At 41.7% G+C, this 15,738-nt stretch overlaps 1 protein-coding gene across 2 annotated transcripts in view; it reads left to right on the top strand.

The window, feature by feature from the left end:
• Nucleotides 1–15,738, top strand: part of CHRM2 (cholinergic receptor muscarinic 2) — a 135,943-nt gene that overhangs the window by 5,969 nt on the left and 114,236 nt on the right. For both annotated transcript variants that reach the window (XR_012906703.1, XM_075940154.1), the window contains exon 2: nucleotides 11,238–11,371. The gene's annotated coding sequence lies outside the window, so the exon portion shown is untranslated. The remainder of the gene's footprint in view (nucleotides 1–11,237; nucleotides 11,372–15,738) is intronic.

Below are 15,738 nucleotides of genomic sequence, written 5' to 3'. Positions count from 1 at the left end.
CTTACACCCACATAGTACACGTAGCTTCTTGGCCTCAGTTTCCCCAGCTAAAGTGGGGGTTAATAATACATACATATATATCCAGTGGGATGATGCATTATAATGATTAATTGATGCCTGTCAAGTGATTTGAAGATGAAAACATTATTAAGCACTAAGAGTTCTTACATTCCCATTCGGGGCAATACCTATCACTTCTCATTTATATTTTGCCCTCTCTGCCCCAGCTCTGTACTTCATAATCTGCCAAGGCCCAACTATGAGTAAAACACCCAAAATCATGCCATACAACCCTCCCCCGCCCTCCCCACCACACATGAACTTTAGTGTAGAGATCTGCAGAGTTTATTTGGTCATTTTTTGCAAAGTGTTCTATAACCCCAGTTTTCTCATCCTATACTTCTTTGAAATGAGTTATTCACCATAACAAAAAGGAAAAACATTGAATCTATGTAACAGCAAGCTAAACCTGGAGGTATTAGAGACAATTGTGTGACACTTGTGCAGTCCAGGGGAAGAAAGGCAAGGAAACAGAATGAGTTAAATTTGTTTCCTTCCGCTTTCTGTTTCCAATCAGTTCTTTCCTCTGCAGTGAATACTCTAAAAATCCAGAAGATCTCACTTTATGGCCTTGAGGGTTAAGATATCAAATTCTAAACAGCACATGCAACTCCAGAGGAGCAGGTAAGAGGTTACTGGAGGTGGTAGATAGTTTATACTAGCCATTTATTCAATAACTTTTGACTGCTGCTGCGCATTGAGTGGATGATCTCAGAGAACTATCCACAATGACTCCAAGATCTGCCTCTTGAGTAGTTGTAGCTAAATTAGTCCCCATCATATTGTATATATAGTTGGGATTTATTTTCTTCCCATGTGCATTACTTTAATTTTTCAACATTACATTTAATGTGACATTTTGTTGCCCAATCACTTAGTTTGGTGAGATTCTTTTGAAGCTCCTCACAGTCTTATTTGGTCTTAACTATATTGAGCAGTTTTGTGTCATCTGCAAATTTTGCCACCTCAGGCTACGTCCAATCTTCAGCAAAAACTTGCCGGCTGTCTACACTGCACGAGCGTTCTTCCAGAAGTAAATTTACAGTATAGCATTGTAAAACAGGGCTTCTTCCGGAAGAATTATTTCTCTCCCCATGAGGAATAAGCCCTCTTGCGCAAGAACTCTTCCAGGAGAGGACAGTGTAGACAGTCAACATGAATTTCTTGCACAAGAAGTCCCTATGGTTAAAATGGCCATCAGAGCTTTCTTGCGGAAGAAAATGTCTACACTGCCATGGATGCTCTTGCGCAAAAGCACATGCCAGTGTAGACGCTCTCTTGTGGAAGAGTTTTTGCACAAGAACTCTTTTGCAAAAGAGTTCTTGCACAAAAAGCTGCCAGTGTAGACGTAGCCTCACTGTTTACCCCTTTCTCCAGATAATTGATGAATAAGTTGAATAGAATCGTTCCTCATGCTACTATCACCATTATTTCCATTAGATTTTAATACCAGAGAGGCTGGGGCTAAGGTGCACTAAGATTCATCTTGTTTCTGTTAAGTACTTAATAGAGTATGTTTGCTAATAAAACATATCTACCCAGTGGGGTCCCAATAGTGTATGTGCTGTTGTATATTCATTTTCAAGAATATAAGGGTAAAATAAACCAAAACATCATTCGGGGTGAGATCTTCACCAAGCCAATGCAGTTTTACATCGACTCACACTAGCAGAGGCTCTGTCCACCTGTCTGTGTTTTGACTAGATGCTGTCCTGATTCCTTAGCACTAGCAATTTATTTGGACCTATGGGCTAGATTCTGATCTTAATTGCACTCCTGCTAATGGGGAATAATGCCACTGGCTTTTAATGGGATTACACAAATGGATTTTGGCTCAGAATTTGTGTTTAATGGTAATATTTTTCTTGAAGAAAATTCATGAGGATATGCTGAGATTTTGACAACTGTCTATCAAACATTTCTAGAGAGCTTGCTCCCACTAACGGGAAAATGCTGTGAGATAATGGACATGATCCAGTAGTAGGATGGGGGAAAAAACCCTGTAATAATGATAGCAATTGCAACAGCTTTAACAAACAAAAGCACCAAGCAATTGCAACTCCTAACTCCTCTCAGAATTTGCTCCAAACTTTTTGAAAAGCAGTGGAAAAATTGCAGATGGATACAATTCCTGCACAGAGTTAGATACAATGCCCTAATAAGTCCAGCTAGTTTCAATGGTAGTGAAAAGCACTCCTTGAGACAAATTAAAAACAAAAATGTTTTGTTAAAAAAACAAACAAAACAAGACCTCTTCATTTTCTAATTTATTTGGGTTCCATCTACAGCAGGATTGAACGGTTATCGCTCTCTTGACTTCAGTGAAGCAATGCTGATATATATCTTCTGAAGGTATGACCCTTCATCTTTTTTAATCTATTTTGGCTTGTGAGGAATGAAAAATAAAACATTTTGACCATGAAATAAACAACGCTCTGCCTAGTCAGAAACTGTAGAGTCTTCAGATCTATATACTAATGAATTTTTCCCTAGAGCTCTACAGTAGGTTTTCTAATGTCCTTTTCTACAAACCCATCTAACTCATATTTAGCCAGTTAATTTCCATGGAATCAAAATTTAGAGAATAGGAGCAGGTGATTCTTTTCATTAGGCCAACCTACCACTTAGAATTAGAACAGATCATGTATTAAAAACAATTTCACAAATATTGTAATGAATAAATGTGGCAAATTCATTCCACTTGTTATTTTCAAAGTTATGTTGTTTGTTGTCGATGAATATTGGGTGACCAAAGATTTATTCATCTCCATGTATCTGATGAAGTAGTTTTGACCCGCAAAAGCTTATGTCCAAATAAATCTGTTAGTCTTTAAGGTGTCACAGGATTCCTCATTCTTTTTACAGATACAGACATATACGGCTACCCCTGAGACTAGTATTCATGAAAATGTGCATTCATCTCAAACCCTTCATGAATTTTAGCATGAATAATTAACTGGAAGTGAATTGTTTGTAATTCATGACACTAGACAGACTTCTGGTGTATTAAGTCCAGTATCTTGTCTGTGACAGTAGAGAATAACAGATCCTCCAGAGGAAGATGCAAAAAACACCATCATAGAGAATTATGCACTTGCCCGTAAGGGAAATTTCTTCCAAATACCCACCAGTTCATGGCTGGTTTATGCTTTAGGAACACCAAAGTTCATAACCCTTCTAAAAACAAAATCTTTGTTCCTTGTAATGTTACAGTTATTTGAGGTAAACAAATATTCACAGTATCTGCATATTTTGCAGCCTTATTATTCTCCCATTTTTCCAGATGATTAATAAAGACACAGTATTATTTTCTAATGTAGAACCATTGAACACCCTATTGTCTATTTTCTACCCTATAGATAAAAGACGATTCTTGGGTAGTCTTTTGTTTTCATCTCTTACCCCATTTCTAATTCATGATGCTACTTTACCTCTCACCCCATGACTTCTTAGTTTCCTTAATACTATTTTGCAAGAGATATTATCAAATATTGTTTGTAAAGTTCAAACAAATTATATCAGCCAGTTCTTTTTTATCTGTGATCTTGTTCATGTGTTCAGATAATTCTAATATATACAACAGACATATTTTTCTTTTACAAAATCTGTGCTGATTTGTCTCTCTCATTTGGTGTTCATGTAGGTGTTTTGTAATTCTACTTTTGACTATTTTTTCAACCAATTCAGCTGGTTAGTGAAGTTAGGTTCTGTGCTCTATAATTCCTAGAAATCACCCCAGTACATTTCCTACACACAGGCATAATGGTTGCTGTTCTAAAGCCCTTTTATAGTGTATATGACTCCAATGAGAGATTGCATATTTTTGTTATCAGCCCTGCCACTTCATTTTTAAGTGCCTTTCAAACTCTGTGATGTTTTTGTGACAGTGGTGCTATTTAGTTTATCTGTGTCTTTCTCTCTTTACACTTGAAGATCTGAGAGAGAGTTGGCTAGAAATTTTCCAACAAATAACTTCTTCAACAGAAATGCCAGTTTGTCAAAACAAACTTTTTTCAGGGCAGCCACATGAGTTAGACAAATTTCCTGACTTCAAAAGCTGTTGAAAAAAAGTTCTGAAATCATTGAAATGCATCATTTTGACAATAAAAAAATCTGTTTTTCTAGTTCAAAATTACTTCTTTTTAAAATTTAAGCTAATTAGGTTGGAAATTTAAAAAAGGAAAATGATGAAAATTAAAGTGAAACATTTCAAATTTATTGAAAAAAAATCCTGTTTTGATTGATCTAAAGTGAGAGGATTTTTTTTGAGATTTTTGACTTCCATTGCAATTTGGGTTGAGAAAATTTTCAAAATTCAAATATATTTACAGGACAGAAAAATTATTTCCTTCCCATCCCTAATATCACAATTTATGCTTCCTTTATTTCCCTGAAAATAACAGACCTATTGCAGACATCAACACATCATCTTCTTGTGGTGGAGACAGATTCAAATAGATCAATTCAACATTTCTGCAATGTTTTTCTCTTTATTCCCTGGTAGTCCAACAGACTCACCATTTCTCTTGCAGATTTCCTGATTTTAATATGCTTAAAGAAAATCTTTCTGTATTTGCTTATCAAATGCTTTCTTAAACTGGAATACTTAATTTCCATCTGGCACATTTTCCCCCATAATTTATGTTCCTTATTTTTGACTTCACTAGGGTGGATTTTCATTTCATGGAAGTTATTCTTTTGGCTGAAATAATGTATTTAACCTTGCCATTTAACAAAGCATTTTTCCTCCATGCTTTTCTCATACCTTTCTGGTTAGTGCATTCATGCCTTCTCTGACTTAAAAATGGTGTGCTTAAGTAGTTCCATTTTGAGTCTAAAGATGTTAATTCCTTTTTTTTTTACTCTAGGGTCTTTAACTTGCTAACTTAAAAAATTAATTATTACTTTTTAAATGTAGTGTCACTGTGCTAATTCTTGGAACAACTTCTGCACTCAGGATGATAAACTCATTTGTATTGTGGTCTTAAATATAGTCAAGAAACAAATGAATGACTTTTTTAACCAACTCTATATGCTACTTAAGACTTAAGTGGAGAATAGCTTCTCTTTTTGTGTAACTCTAGGACTAATTGTTCCAAGAAAGAACCATCTCAGGCGCTATGGTGGGATGCTCTCTCCAAACAAGCCCTGAATGAGTCAATATGTTCCAGGTGGGGCCAGTTAACTTTAGATGCTGCAACCAGAAGGGAACCTGGATTGATAGGGTTTATGACTGATGAAGTCCAGGTTGGGGAAGGAACTGGGTTAAGGTTATAAAACCAGGAAGGGGCTACAGGGAATAGGTCTGTAGTTATTCCTGAGGGGGTCATGGCTAGGGGCTATGAGAGTGAAAGGTAAAACCTGGTCTTGACCAGAAGAGGCCATCTTGCAAGGGGCATGATGCAGCCAGTGGGAACAGATAAAGCTCCAGAGATAGGAAAGGTGATGGAGACATAGGGGAACCAAGGAGCCCAGGCTCTGAGCCTGATCTGCTCTAGGTTGCTAGCCACAGAGTCTGTGGGCTGGAACATGGAGTAGTGGATGGATACAGGACCAATTGGAACAGGTGACTGCCTAAGATGGCATAAAAACAGCTTGCTGGGTGAGACTTTGTTACCTCAGAAGTGAGGGCAGCTGTAGAGTGATGTGGCTGGAAGGTTGAGTCATGAAGGAGCTCCCCCAGTCACTGATCGCGAGGGACCAGAGCAAGCATTCAAGAGAGGAGGATACTAAATAGGGTCAGAGAAGATTCCTAGACCTAGCCACAAGGAGTTACAGTTGCAGTGAATTGGGTCAGACACATCAAGAAATTGCTTTTGAATCCTGATGTTATGTGTGGGGTGGGGTCAGGGATAGAAGCGGGCATGCCCGAGTGTAGCTGTGCTTCTGCTATTTTCTACTGATGTAAAGCTATTTAAAGTCACTTGGGAAACTTGCACCACTGTGGTCAGGTAGAGCAGCTCCTCACCTTCTCTAAGTCATGCTAAGACCAAGTGGCACAGGCTGTAGGAGCCTGACAGTCCCATCCTCCTCCTAGTGCTAGAGAATTCAGCCTATAGTTTCTTATACTTGCCTTCCTACTACACAAGGTGCCAGGCAATAGGGATTCAGGCCCTGCTCTGGCTGTTACTTCACTGTGGCTGAGGACAGAATCAATGTACAGACAATGAACCTCTCCATGAACTTAACTGTGACCTGGAGTGATCATTTTTACAGGAAGAAGAGCTTTAGGGGAAAGGAGACAGGCATGGGGAAAACTTGCCCTGAGGTATCCCATTCTGTGCTGTAGCTAAATTGAAGGATTTTATCTCCAGATCTGACATTCTGGCATCTTTCACCAGCACTAAGTTCATTTTTCTATTTCTAACTGAATTCCTGGCTGCTGAAAGCCGTCAGAACATGAGTGACATGAAAGAGATGGCCACCACCAAACTAGGTTCTGTATTAACCGGACAATGTCACATCTTCTCAGTCAGCCAAAGGCCTGTGCCTGAGTCCGAGCAGGGAGAATATAAGTGTGTCATCTCACTTGTGATGCTTTTTCTTCCCACCCAAACATGTACAGATCACTCACTTGAGGTACAATGACAGGAGAGGAAGAAGTTAGAGCAGGTTAGGACTTTGCTTCTACATCTATGATAAGAAACATACTTCCTTCATTAGAGGGAAAGAACATGAGAATCAAATGTGAAGGGCTTGTTAAGTTTTCATTATAGTGAGGAATTGATATCTATAAATAATTTTTCCAACTTCATATGCTTGGAGTGACTTAGAGGGCTTTACCAAGAGGTTTTGACATCAGGAAAAGTCCCTTAAGAGAAACATCCTACCTATTATTTTTTATAATTGTGATGCAATAAAGGCAAGGAAATAAAATATAAAAGTGGAAAGAAGAAAGTAAAAAAGAAAATAGTGCTTTCATGTACCCTGCCTTGAGAAAATGAGTGAATTTCTCATCTCAGGAAAGAGTCAGAGAACACGTTTTTGGTCATGGGGCACAGATGGATGTAAAATATCTGGCCTAAGAAAATCCACAAAGAGTGTCACTGTTTGGCACAAGATTTTGGCTATTGAAGTACCAAATCATTTTCTTTAAAGATTAACAATTTAGCAAATGTGGAAATGAAAAGAGGATTAGTTAAATGAAGGAGTGTGGTTTTTGTGGTTAAGGCACTTGATTAGGACTTTGGAGATATGGATTCAATTCCTGACTTTGTCACAAGTTTCCAATATCACTCTGGGCTAATAATGTGATCACCAATGCTTCAATTTCCCAACTGTAAATTATGGATAATAGCATTTCCTTTCTTGGTCTTGCCTGTAATCTCTTTGGCCAGAAACTGTCTCATGAAGTGCTCGATACATGTGCCCTGTGCTTGGTTTGGACCTCAAAAAAAAAAAAAAAAAAAAAAAGCAACTTTTAAAACATTTGATTTATTCCTTATAAAAATAGGAATACGGTATAGGTCTGCTCCAAACCTCACTAGGGACAATGGGAATCTTTCTATTTACCTGTGGGAGCACTGTCTCAGGCTGTATGCTCATCAGCAGTATATACCCAGAATGGGCATATATATTTGTGTGGGTGACTGTGTGCTCCTCTGATTAGTACCCTTCAGTGGCATTAGCTTTAATCTAGCAGCAAGTCAGATCCTTGCTGTCATCCTTGGATGGAAGGTCACCGAAAGAAGCACAAGATACTTTGAAAGCAATTTAATTAACCCCTTGCCTCTCAGTGAAATAATAAGAAAAGATTTTATATTTATCTAGACACTGTTCACTTAGAACAGAGGGAAAATCAAATCACACTTGTGGCTTCTAGGAGGGTCAGTGCAGTACTCCACTGCCAGCTCCATTACGTGGCCCCGCCTTTCACTGTCGTCAGAGATGATACTGTATTCTGATCTATGCAGCTGCACCCCCCACGTGTGTCAGACCCTTAACTTTCACCTTGATTTTCTTGTCTTGGAATAGCCATGAGAGTGAGAGGGCCAGAGGCCTGCTTCCCACATGCCCTCTTGTTAGCATCCTGCTACCTGCATGAAGAATGATGGATCAGTTCCCTCCCCCCCAAAATCCAAGGGCTGCGTCTAGACTGGCAAGATTTTGTGCAAAAGCGGCCGCTTTTTTGCAAAAACTTGCCAGCTGTCTACACTGGCCGCTTGAATTTGCGCAAGAGCACTGACTTGGTAATGTACAAAATCAGTGCTTCTTGCGCAAATACTTTCACACTCCCGCACGGGAAAAAGCCCTCTTGCACAAGAATACTTGCGCAAGAGGGCTAGTGTAGACAGGGAAGAACTGTTTTGCGCAAAAAAGCCCCGATGGCTAAAATGGCGATCGGGGCTTTCTTGCGCAAAATCGCGTCTAGACTAGACATGGATGCTTTTGTGCAAAAGCACTTTTTGTGCAAAAGCATGGGTGCCAATCTAAACGTGCTTTTGCGGAAATACTTTTAATGGAAAAACTTTTCTGTTAAAAGTACTTCCGCAAAATCATGCCAGTCTAGACGCAGCCAAGGAGTGCATTGATGGGTATACTGATAGGCCTTAGCACACCTGCAAAAGTGGGAGGTCTTTGCCCAGGGAGTTCTTCTCATTTGCGTAAGATCCTCCCTTCCCATTTGCAGATAGCAACGGTCCTATGCATAGTAAGTCGATGCAGCCTGATGGGGTTCATGTGCCCATATTGCTGTGTAAGCTCATGTCAGGATTTGGGCTATTGTTTGTAATTAGCAAATCTTTTAAAAAAAATCAAATTTACTAAATAAAAAGAGGAGACGAAAGCACAATGGTGCTTTTTGAAAGTGATCTCTCATTCCTGATGCATTTAAAGTCTCCAGGTAGTGGGATAGGAGGTCATTATGGGTACATCTACACAGCAGCGTTTTTTCGGAATATCTGACAGTACTCTGAAATATCAAAGTGCGTCTACACTACAAGGCTTTATTTCGAAATAATGTCAAGCTGGAGGACTTCTTACTCCAACTCTTGTAACCCTCATGTCACAAGGGCTACATCTACACTGGCATCTTTTTCCGGAAATGCTTAAAACGGAACAGTTTTCTGTTATAAGTATTTCCGGAAAAAGCGCGTCTACATTGGCAGGATGCTTTTCTGGAAAAGCACTTTTTCCGGAAAAGAGTCCGTGGCCAATGTAGACGCGCTTTTCCAGAAAAATGCCCCGATCGTCATTTTCACGATCGGAGCTTTTTTGCGGAAAAGACTACTGTGCTGTCTACACTGGCCCTTTTCTGGAACAGTTTTTCCGGAAAAGGACTTTTGCCCGAACGGGAGCGGCATAGTTTTTCCGGAAAAACACTGACAATTTTACAGTAGATCGTCATTGCTTTTCCGGAAAAGCAAGCGGCCAGTGTAGACAGCTGGCAAGTTATTCCGGAAAAGCGGCTGCTTTTCTGGAAAAAGTAGCCCAGTGTAGACACAGCCAAGGAGTAAGGGAAGTCAAAGGAAAAATGTTCTTCCTTTGACTTCCTGCTGTGTAGACAGTGCCAAAAGCCAAATTAAGCTATTTCGACTCAAGCTACACAACTGAGGTAGCTCACATTACGCAGCTTAATTTGTAGACATGCCTTAAGCTATCTAGGCTAGCATCCTGCCAAATTGGCCATCATTGATCCAGTGTGGATCACAGTCATTCTTTAGCTTATTCAGGAGTGTTCTGCACAGAATATTTATACCAATTTAAAGGTGTGAATTAACACGAAAGTAAAGGAGAGCTGAAAAGCTTTGAAATAAACTGAGGCCAATTTTTTTTAAAAAAATGGCAAGTTTGACTTCTAGAAGTTCATATTTAAGGACCTAAATAAAAGCCCTGGCTTTCCAAAGAGCTAAATGCTGATCTGTAGAATGACCTCTGAGTGGTCAGAATTTTTTAAAATTGGCATTTTTTAGGTACTGAAGTACTGATTTAGATGTTTAACTTTAGGCACACGTCTTTGAAAATTTTGGCCACAACCTTTTAAAGATAGATAAATTGGTAATAGGCCCAGCTCCCACGGTCTTGCCTCTTGAGTCATTCTCAGCTGTGCAAAGTGGGCGTGACATGCTGCTGCTCCAATCTGGTAGCATTTTACCCCCACTTTGCACAGGTGTAGATGACTACGCTGGGTACAAAGTGGTGGAAAATCAGGCCCAATGTGCATTGAATAATCAAGGCATCTTGTTCTGGGGGTAGTGCTGATTTTTGTGGGTTTCAGAAGCTAGTGGGAGGTGATAAAATGCTATTACAGACCTCTGTGAGTTAAAGCAGCAACACTGTGTTCTTCTGACATATCTCTGAGTGACATTCTTTCCTGAGAGATGGAATTTGGGAGTGGAGAAAAGACAGAGGCTATAATGGGCATCTCAGTACATCACTTTTCAAATGTTAGCTGGGCAAAGAGTGAAGGACAAAGCCTTAAAATCAGTAAATAGAATCACTAAGCATCCATTCTTGGGAGGTACTGAGCAGTGATTGTGCTGAGTGTGCTCAGCTTCCAGCTGCTCAGATCCTGTCCTGCTGAAATCAGTGGGAAAACTGAAATCAGCAAGTGAGAGAGATCCAGAGACTTCAGTGGGAGCTGAGGGTGCTCCAAAGAAGTGTTCAACACATCGTAGCAGGATCCAGTGCTGTAGCATGCACGCAAAGTGTAAAAAAAACGACAGCGTACTATAGGCTAAGAAGAAATGATCTCAGCAAGACAAGATTTTGAACCTTTAAGTACCCGGTGGTGTTTTGGTGAGCCACTGAGCAGAGTGTTACACCCTCAGGGGAGCTTTGCCATTGACTTCATTGGAGCAAAGATTTCATCCTCTGTGGTAGAGTGTGGCCGCTCAGTTGTAGGTTGAAATCTGCTGCTGCCCTTTGATGAGGGGTTGGTTTGTCTCATCAGACACAAGTTATTGGGAATCAAGGATTTAGCGTTTCAAACGCCTTTTACTTTGGGGGTGTTCAGGGCATTGGTATGTCTCATCAGAAATCTCTGAATTATTTGCAAACCATGGACCCAGATTCAGAGAGTTTAACACCCCACCTCAACCCAAATCTTAGGGATTTTCATTTCTCCGATTGGGAGTGAGACTGACTTTTATTGTGAAAAGACAATTGCAATATCCATTCCTCCTCCGCTTGCCAGCAACCAGGCCCCTAGTTCAGAATGTTGTGTTTCCTCCCTACAGATGATGGCATCGTAAGCATCTAGAGTACAGCAGTACCGTGGAGCTGCATTGCCTTCATGCCTCTCACTGCTTTAGATGCCAGCCTTATCCTTGACTGCTGCAGCAGGAGCACAGGCCCCAGAGCCCACCTCCTGGTAGGTAAAAAGTTTTGGTTCTACTTTAATTCAAACTAGGTTGGTGGGTGGGCTTAAGGAAGAGCTCAACCCCTCCTTCAAGGATTTCTCTGAGGACCTGTTTCCTCGCACATGGTTAGTTTTGGATATGAGACAGCAATAGGAGTGGGGAGGAAATTCTAGGAGTCTACTTTTGGCTTTTTTTATTATATAGTTGGAGCTCAGTACCAGTATAATTTTTTTTAAAAAATTATCTCTTCTTGCTTCACTAAACCAAGCAGGAAAAACAAAATAAACCCGCAAAAGACAATGTGGGAGGAAAATATACCCTTTACCATAGAGCGAGGAAAGAGATAATGAGTAAATAAGGAGCAATTAATTACTTATTTTGGAGGTCCTCTCTGTTCTGTTCTGTGGGGATCAACCACATTGTTTCTGTTGTTGCACTAATTAGCTCTCCATATCTTCAGCCCAGTGTACGCGGCCATGAAGCTGGGTTCCTGCACTGCGGCATGAAGAAATGATGATTACCCTTGTACTTTATAATGATTAGTTATTTCACAGGCTATGTGGACCCGCTCTATAATTGTCACACCAACTGTCTCCCATGCATTTTTTTAATCTTCAGCAGAGCTCAGTTCTGCCATGGAGCAGAGGGGATGGCTGGGGGAGAGGAATGTGTGTCCTCCACTCTGATTTCACAACTTTTTGAGCTCTGGTTGTGGGACCCCAATCTCCCTAAACACCAATAGGAGCTGTTGTCCTATTTGGAACATGGAAAGGTACAGGCTTTAGAGCCTGTTATCTGTTGTTCTGCACTAGCTTTTCTGTCATCTTGATGTGAGACGAGGCCTTCAGCTGCTCAACAGTAAACTCCTCTGGCTAGTTAAAGGACAGCGTCAGTGAGTTTCAGGAGTCTAATCCACTCCTCTGCAGCTAGCAGTATGGTTCCTAGTCTATGAGACCTTGGAGGCCTGAGGCCTGAAGGGATTTGGGGAGGGACGTAGGTCGGGGAGAATAACAGAATCCTCAGGGGATGCAGAGGGGAAAGTAGAGTGAGGTGGCAATCTACAGAAAGCCCCTTTCTCAGCCTGGAGGCAGTCTTATGACACTGCCAGGCATTGGTATCTCCACAAACATTATGCTCTGCAAATCTAAAGCACAAGGAGAGGGGCACTTTGCAGGTAGTCACATTGGTGTTTATACCACAGTCCCACCTGGGCTCTCAAGTAATTATACTAACAACACTTAGCCCTCCTGGTAGGAGCCAGACAACAGATTTCATTTCTATGCATGCTGCTGCCTGTGTGTAATGGAACCCTTTTCCTGTGGAGGAAAGATTTATCTAAGGTGACTGATCTCACCATGTTATCTTTTAGGAGAGTGTGTGTAGATGGGAAGGAAGGGTAAAGGTTTGCTTTTCAGTGCACTGTTTGCAGTCTAAGAGGAGATGTGCAGCATGTAAAAATGACTATCTTGACATTTAATGAATTTACAGTGTAGGGGCTTGTGGTGACACAAATATCACTCTAGTGTTGGATTTAGTCCCACAGTCCTTGTGTGCAGGAAGCTGGTGAGGGCTTTGCCAGTGGAAAGTAGTAAGATCAGGCTCTTTGTAGCTAACTCAGCTCATGAGTTGTGGGACATTAGCTTTTAAAGGAAGCATCTGCTGCCCTTGTTCTACCTCCAGCATCCAGGAGAGCAAAAACAGACTTTCTCAGAGGCACAGGGGTTTGTGCCATACAGCTGCTGTTGGCCCTGAGATAGTTGTGATGTCTGTCACATGGCTAGAAAGGAAGGACGTAATGGGATAAATAATTGAAAAATCCAAAGGTATCCTTTTTTCTAGGTATTTGTTAAAATTGGAATGTGCCAACTCTGCATGAACTTTATGAACATTTTGTGTAGTGTGATGGAGGTAATTTATTGACTAAATGACTTACAGGAGTCAGAGGGATTATATTGGAAACCAGTGAAGGAAAAGACACAGTGTAGCTGACTGACAGAGCCAGGATCAGAACCCAAGTATCCTGAGTTCCAGCTGGCCTAACTTCTGATCCATGCTATTTAGTAGCTGTCCTGTGGCATCGCTGGTACCCCACACCTCTGCGTTTTGCAGGCCTGTCAACCAGGGCAAGTGGCAGAGAAGGCATCTTCCCTGAGGCCCAATAATTTAAAAGCTCAGAGTTCCTAGCTGTCACCACCACTACAGTGGCAACAGCAGCAGCTGGAGCCTTGGGCCCTTTAAATTATTTCTGGAGCCTTGGCAGCAGGTGCCGGGCTGTTCTGAAGGTCTGGCTGAGGGAGGCTAGCTCCAGCCCTGCCCTTTCTGTCTGAGATCCCATCCTTTCTAGGGACCTAGAGCTGCACCTCCACATTGCTTGAGACCCGGCAAAGTCTGTCAGCCAGCCTGGAATCTAGTTCTGAGATTTAAAGACACCAACTTCATTCCTGTTTTGGTAGTCACAGAGAGCATATGCCTGTCCCCACTGCAATGACCAGTAAAGGAAAGGGGGGAGATCTACTCGATAGCACTTCTGTGAATTCTCTGTGCTAGGAAGCTGGAACCTACTACAACACAATTGGTTATTATGGGGACATAATAGAATTCCAGGTGGAAAAACAGTGGTGGATGATGAATTCTCCCTAATCTGAACAATGGGAGGTGGGGTGGGGGGGGGGAGGAAAAAACTGTGTTACTGTTGGAGCAGATTTTACCCATATTTTGAGGGAGAAGTGTTCACTGAGAATAGCAGCCGGGAATGGGGCAATCAGTTCTAAGAGACAGATAAATGCTGTTCCCAGAGGGACTGGCTGAGAAGGAAAATACATTGCCTGGAGCAGACGGAACTGTTGATTATTGTCCACTAGAGTCTCCCTCTCCCCCATCTATTTGTGACTTGCCAGCCAACACATGATTTTTGCAAGTGTTTGTGTTCTTGGTGGCTTGAATAATATTTTTCATGAACAAATTAGGGCTGATGGGTTCTCACAAGCTGTCCGTAGTGAGTGCTCCTCTCAGTATTCAGCGCTGGGAATTGAGGCTCTCCGGACTCACATGACCTGGTTTCTATTCCCTGACTGGATGACATAGCCCTTGTAAACAGGAGCAGCAGTCTGAAGAAACCAGTAGGTTACGAAACCCCCATGGGGTGAAAGCATGATAGATAGGCTGGCATAGGGAATACTGGGAACTTTTAAATTCTCTCTTGTCCCTCTTTTCGCTAGAAAAAGCATGAGGCTATGTATACAGCGAGGCAGGGGGAGACAGAATATGATCCAGATTCATTGGCTAATCTTCAGACTTTACATTCACTTTGCCTCTATTCCAGTCACATCAAGTAATTTGCCGTGGGCCCACTGATACTGCTATTTCTAGTCTACCCTGCCCGCCCTTTGTTCCACCCACCCATACTCCATGACATGAATAGCAACAGGACTATGGCACCTCCTCCCTCGCAGCAGCCCACATACATGGGTGCTGATACACTACTGTGATGAAGGCTCTAGGCAGGGTACAGACCCTTTTAATACAGCTAGAATATAAAGTAGCACAATCCCCACCCTGAGACAGTTCTGGGAGTTCGCTTGGGTGGGCTGAAGGATGAAAAGGTGGTAGCTGGGGTGCTCTTATGCCCAGCAATTGTATGCCTGTCCAGTGACCTATCCATATGCAGTTTCAGTCAGCCCTGATAGCTGAGCTAACCTAGACTAGAGAACACACAGCAGCCCCTCCTCCTTATTACCAGCCTAAAGATGAATTTAGCCCGAAGAGAGAGAGAGAGAGAGAGAACAGATGACATTGCAGGAACATTGTGTGAACTAAAGGAAGGCCAAGCAGGATGGCCATTTTGTTTCTATGTTTTCCTTATGACTGTGTCAGAGTGCTTTACAAACTTTCATTCAACACCCCAGGAAGGATTTCACTATCCTCATCATTACTGATGGGGAGGGCAGAGGGAAATGAGAGAAACAAAACATTTATGTTGCATCACAAGTGGCAGGACTAGAATCCAGATCGCCTGTCCTCCACTCCAATGTCCTACCTTCCTCATGGAGCTTTATTTATAATTGACAGCGGTGGCCTGAATGGAAGGAGAACTAAAGAGAGGAGTGTAGCTACCTGAAAACAGATTAGCCTGGCTAAGTGCCACCCCTTTGGGAAATCGGTTTCAACTTGGGACTGACCCTCGCCCCCCACCTCTTTTCTTAGAATTCCTCTCCATACATGTGAGCTCCATTCACCTTCACTCCTTTCCTTGCCAGGACATACAATAGCTGATATTGTATAAATTGCAGCCTGGAATCAGGACAGTTGGAACAGTTGCAAGTGCCATTTCTTCAGTAAAGAAACAAGACCACAGGAGAGGGGAAGAGTGATTGCACCT

Source organism: Pelodiscus sinensis, chromosome 1, assembly GCF_049634645.1.
Source record: "Pelodiscus sinensis isolate JC-2024 chromosome 1, ASM4963464v1, whole genome shotgun sequence".
NCBI classification, from domain to species: domain Eukaryota; kingdom Metazoa; phylum Chordata; order Testudines; family Trionychidae; genus Pelodiscus; species Pelodiscus sinensis.
Note: the sequence above shows the minus strand (reverse complement) of the source record. Positions and strands in the feature narration are given on the sequence as shown.